This window comes from Hemibagrus wyckioides, linkage group LG09, assembly GCF_019097595.1.
Source record: "Hemibagrus wyckioides isolate EC202008001 linkage group LG09, SWU_Hwy_1.0, whole genome shotgun sequence".
Lineage (NCBI taxonomy): Eukaryota > Metazoa > Chordata > Actinopteri > Siluriformes > Bagridae > Hemibagrus > Hemibagrus wyckioides.
The window spans coordinates 28,826,999-28,833,418 of NC_080718.1; positions in this window are offsets into that span (position 1 = coordinate 28,826,999).

Genomic DNA, 6,420 nt, shown 5'->3' on the forward strand with positions numbered 1-6,420 from the left:
TTAGTGAGAGATGTGTGATTAATGATAGATGTGTGATTAATGATAGATGTGTGATTAATAATAGATGTGTGATTAGTGAGAGATGTGTGATTAATAATAGATGTGTGATTAGTGAGAGATGTGTGATTAGTGAGAGATGTGTGATTAATGATAGATGTGTGATTAGTGAGAGATGTGTGATTAGTGAGAGATGTGTGATTAATGATAGATGTGTGATTAATGATAGATGTGTGATTAATAATAGATGTGTGATTAGTGAGAGATGTGTGATTAGTGAGAGATGTGTGATTAATAATAGATGTGTGATTAGTGAGAGATGTGTGATTAATGATAGATGTGTGATTAGTGAGAGATGTGTGATTAGTGAGAGATGTGTGATTAATGATAGATGTGTGATTAGTGAGAGATGTGTGATTAGTGAGAGATGTGTGATTAATGATAGATGTGTGATTAGTGAGAGATGTGTGATTAATGATAGATGTGTGATTAGTGAGAGATGTGTGATTAATGATAGACTTGTGATTAGTAATATATGTGTGATTAGTGAGAGATGTGTGATTAGTGAGAGATGTGTTATTAGTGAGAGATGTGTGATTAATGATAGACTTGTGATTAGTAATAGATGTGTGATTAGTGAGAGATGTGTGATTAGTAATAGATGTGTGATTAGTGAGAGATGTGTGATTAATGATAGACTTGTGATTAGTAATAGATGTGTGATTAATGATAGACTTGTGAGATTAGATAGATAGATCTGTCTGTCTATCTATCTATCTATCTATCTATCTATCTATCTATCTATCTATCTATCTATCTATCTATCTATAGACTGTTAGACTATCATCATCTGGATAATTTATTAATCTCCATCACCTTTGTGTCTCTCAGTGTGTGTGTATGTGTGTGTTTTACTAATTGCTTTTATTGAAATGTATCTGTCTCTCTTTCTATCTTTTATTCTACGTATGTGTCTGTTCATTTCCCCATTGGTTTATTCTCATTCGTTCCTCATCACTAACCACTTTATTCTGCTCAGGTTCTAAAGGATGAAGTAAAAACTCACTCAGATCCAGGAAGAACATAGGGAACTCCACACAGACCCCCAATACCTCCAACTCAGGATCAAACCCATGACCCTGGAGCTGTGAGACAGCAATGCTATCAATCTGTCCATCTCTCCATCCCTCTTCACACCTCTGGGATATCACCAACCCTTATATATGATGCTGTTCTCTTTTGTTCTTTCTCTCTTTTCAATGCTCGGATTTACTTCTATGTATCTCAAAGCCTGATTCTCTAGGGTGTGAGTGTGTGTGTTTGTGTGTGTGTGTGTGTGTTTAATAATAAAATAATAGTGGTTTCTATCTCACCCCCACATGGGAGGTTGTCTTCCTCAACCTCAACATCTCTTCCAGAAGCCTAGTAGTTTTTGTGCAGTACCTTCATTGTTCCTAAGTCAGGTCTCTTCTGGACAGAGACCTCAGATGTTGTTCCAGGAATTTCCTGGAGCCACTGCTAGTTTGGGGACCAAACCCCCAAATGCTCCAATTAACATTCAGATTACTTCACCTTCCACGTCATTTCCAGCTGTTCCTTTATATCCAAATTCTTATCGATCTTCTCATGCTCCTTCTTCCACAGTGAGTTTCCACTGGTCTATCACAACTGCCATCTTCTGCTCCTCTTGTCAACCACCATTATGTCTGGTTGGTTAGCCGGCAGCTGTTTCGTCAGTCTGGAACATGAAGTCCCACGGGATCTTAGCTCTACTTTTACTCTACTGAAACACTTTCTGTGGTGTGTCCCATTGGGACTTCTTACCCACATTCACAGATGTTTCTATATATTATTTTCCTTTTCTTGGATGCTCCTTGATTCATTCTGGATATCACTAATCATCACCCACCCACTTTTTGCTACCCCCATGGTGCTGGACCAGGGTGGAACCCTCCATGTATTGTGAGGAGTCTCTGTGGCATGACCTCAGTAGCATCTACCCTATATTGCCAAAAGTTTTGGGACATCTGCCTTAACATGCACATGAACTTTAAGGACATCCCATTCTTAATCCGTATGGTTTAATATGGAGTTGGCCCGCCCTTTGCCGCTATAACAGCTTCAAATCTTCTAGGAAGGCTCAGATGCAGCTGCTCGGCCATTAAAAACCATTCCATGAAGCTCTCTACACACTGTTCTTGAGCTAGTCTGAAGGCCACATGAAGTTTGGAGGTCTGTAGCTATTGAATCTGCAGAAAGTTGGTGACTTCTCTGTACTGTGCTCCTCAGCATGCGCTGGTCCCGATCTGTGATTTTATGTGGTCTACCACTTTGTGGCTGACTTGCTGTTCTTCCCAATTGCTTCTTTGTAATAATACCACTAACAGCTGACCGTGCAATATTTAGTAGTGAGGAATTCTTTAGTAGGGAGAATTACTATATAACATATATATATAAGCTTACTATATAACAATGGCACCTGCCCAGGGGTGGGGTATATTAGGCAGCAGGTAAACACTCAGTTCTTAAAGTTGGAAAAATTCAAGCTTAAAGATCTGAGTGACTTTGACAAGGGCAAAATTGTAAAGTTTAGACAACTAGGTCAGGGCATCTCCAAAACAGCAGGTGTTGTGAGATGTTCCTAGTATGCATTGGCTAGAACTTGGCAAAAGTGGTCAAAGGAAGAACCAGAGACAGGGTCATGGATACCCAAGTCTCGCTGATGAAGGCCAGTTAGTGTGATAATGCATAAGATTTACTGTAGAAGAAACTGCTAAAGAAGTGAATGGTGTCTCTAAGAGAAAGGAGTCAGATCAGACAGAGCATCACTGCTTGGAGCTACAGAGCATCAGAGTGACCATACTGATCCCTGGACACCACCCAAAGCTCCTACAATCGAAACGTGAGCAAAAGAACTGGACCACAGAGCAGTTAAAGAAGGTGTGTGTGTGTGTGTGTATGGGGAAGACATGGCACCAGTATGCACTATGGGATGAAGGCAAGCCAGTGTGATGATCTGGACAATGTTCAATGGCATTCTTGTGGAAATAATGGGAACAAAATTCCTTAATGGAAGTGGCCTCTTTCAGTGGGATAACAATGGTTAGAGGATGGAAACAGTTTGAGGAACATGACAAAGAATTCATGGTGCTGACTCCTCCTCCAAATTCCCCAGATCTCAATCAACCATCTGTGGGACAAACGATTCAGATCCATGGAGACCCCAGCTCATTTACAGACAGACAGACAGACAGACAGACAGATAGATAGATAGATAGATAGATAGATAGATAGATAGATAGATAGAGACAGGCAGACAGACAGACAGACAGACAGAAAGATAGATAGATAGATAGATAGAGACAGGCAGACAGACAGACAGACAGACAGACAGAAAGATAGATAGATAGATAGATAGATAGATAGATAGATAGATAGATAGATAGAGACAGGCAGACAGACAGACAGACAGAAAGATAGATAGATAGATAGATAGATAGATAGATAGATAGATAGATAGATAGATAGATAGAGACAGGCAGACAGACAGACAGATAGATAGATAGATAGATAGATAGATAGATAGATAGATAGATAGATAGATAGATAGATAGATGGAGACAGGCAGACAGACAGACAGACAGACAGAAAGATAGATAGATAGATAGATAGATAGATAGATAGATAGATAGATAGATAGAGGCAGGCAGACAGACAGAAAGATAGATAGATAGATAGATAGATAGATAGATAGATAGATAGATAGATAGATAGATAGATAGACAGACAGACAGACAGACAGACAGACAGAAAGATAGATAGATAGATAGATAGATAGATAGATAGATAGATAGATAGACAGACAGACAGACAGAAAGAAAGATAGATAGATAGATAGATAGATAGATAGATAGATAGATAGATAGATAGATAGATAGATAACCTCTTCTGGATAACTGTAAAATAATCCTCAATTCTGTTCTGTTGCCATGTTAATATTTGAATAAGTTCCAATTAACTTGCGCGCACACACACACACACAGAAGAGTGTTAATTCTCTGTGGAGGAGGGGATGAATAACATTTCCAGATAAGACTAATCTAATGTCATTGAGGGAATCATGTGGTCAGTGAGGCGTGGTGGCAGATACCACTGTGACTCCAACATGAGGGATTACACCTAATAAAAATATCAAATAATAATTAACAATAAACAAGTTAAAATACTAACACTAATTAAATCTTCTGCTTTATTTAGTGTGTTATTGTAGGATGTGTTATTGAAGAGTGAGACAGCTCCAGCGTGTCATCCTGTCTGACTAAACCCTGATACTGCTCTGTAACTATATTTACACATACACCACACTCACACACTGAAGGATATATCTGGTGACCAAAAGGAAAGGTTTATATAAATCCATGAGCACACTGCGGTGTCTCTGCATGCCTCTGTTACACACACACACACACACAAACTTTCTCTCTGTCTCCATATCAGTGACACACAAACACTTAAAAATGCTGTGAGTCCTTCTTTCAAATCTACACAACAGACAGGCAGAAAGTCAGCTTTCAGATAGTATCTCATGTGTGTGTGTGTGTGTATGCCTCCTGTTACTGCACCCATTTAGCCAATTTCTTATTTACATTATGGATTCCATACCATGAAATAAATTGAAAGAAAGAAGTAAACACAGCGGCACTGGTTTAACATTCAGTATACATATGTAACCCTAAGGTCATTGAATATCTGTGTGTGTGTGTGTGTGTGTGAGTGCGTGGGCGGCTTTTGAATTAACAAACATGGTCATATGGCTTATACACAGCTCATAAGCTAACCTGACATGTGTTATATACCGTGTGTGTGTGTGTGTGTGTGTGGTGAAAGCATATCGCCTTGGCAACAGTCTTCCCAGGAGGAAACCCCACCTGAGATTTTCATATAAGATATAACCACCACCTGTCAATCAATACACACACACACAAACACACACATACAATTTACACATTTGTTTTCTTTTTTATATACACTTTCAACATATTTTTCTCCCTCCAAAGCCCCCAACCCCCCTTACCCCGTCTCCAAATGACACACATAGTAACAGATGATAACAAACACAAGCAGTGACTATAACACACTAATAGGCTGCAACACACACTAATGGACTCTAACGGAAACTAATGAACTGTTTACACACACACAAGAGAATGCAACACACAGAAAAGATGTTACACACTAACAAATTATAACAAACATTAACAGACTGTAACACACACACTAACACACTGTAACACACACACTAACAGATTATAACACACACTAACAGACCGTAACACAATAGGAAATGGTGTAAACAGTGTGAAAAGTTCCCCTAGATGATTTTAATAATCTGAACATAAAGACACACACTAACAGACTGTAACACACTGTAGCACACACTAACAGCCTGAAACACACACTAACAGACTGTAACACACACTAACAGACTGTAACACACACTAACAGCCTGAAACACACACTAACAGCCTGAAACACACACTAACAGCCTGAAACACACACTAACAGACTGTAACACACACTAACAGACTGTAACACACACTAACAGCCTGTAACACACACTAACAGACTGTAACACACACTAACAGCCTGAAACACACACTAACAGACTGTAACACACACTAACAGACTGTAACACACACTAACACACTGTAACACACAGTAACAGCCTGTAACACACTAACAGACTGTAACACACACTAGCAGACTGTAACACACACACTAACAGCCTGTAACACACAGTAACAGACTGTAACACACTAACAGACTGTAACACACAGTAACACACACTAACAGACTGTAACACACTGTAGCACACACTAACAGACTGTAACACACACTAACAGCCTGTAACACACACTAACAGACTGTAACACACACTAACAGCCTGTAACACACACTAACAGCCTGAAACACACACTAACAGACTGTAACACACACTAACAGCCTGAAACACACACTAACAGACTGTAACACACTGTAGCACACACTAACAGACTGTAACACACACTAACAGACTGTAACACACACTAACAGCCTGTAACACACACTAACAGCCTGTAACACACACTAACAGACTGTAACACACACTAACAGACTGTAACACACACTAACAGCCTGTAACACACACTAACAGACTGTAACACACACTAACAGCCTGAAACACACACTAACAGACTGTAACACACACTAACAGCCTGTAACACACACTAACAGCCTGTAACACACACTAACAGACTGTAACACACACTAACAGCCTGTAACACACACCAACAGACTAACACACACCAACAGACTGTAACACACACCAACAGACTGTAACACACACTAACAGACTGCAACACAAACTAACAGCCTGTAACACAC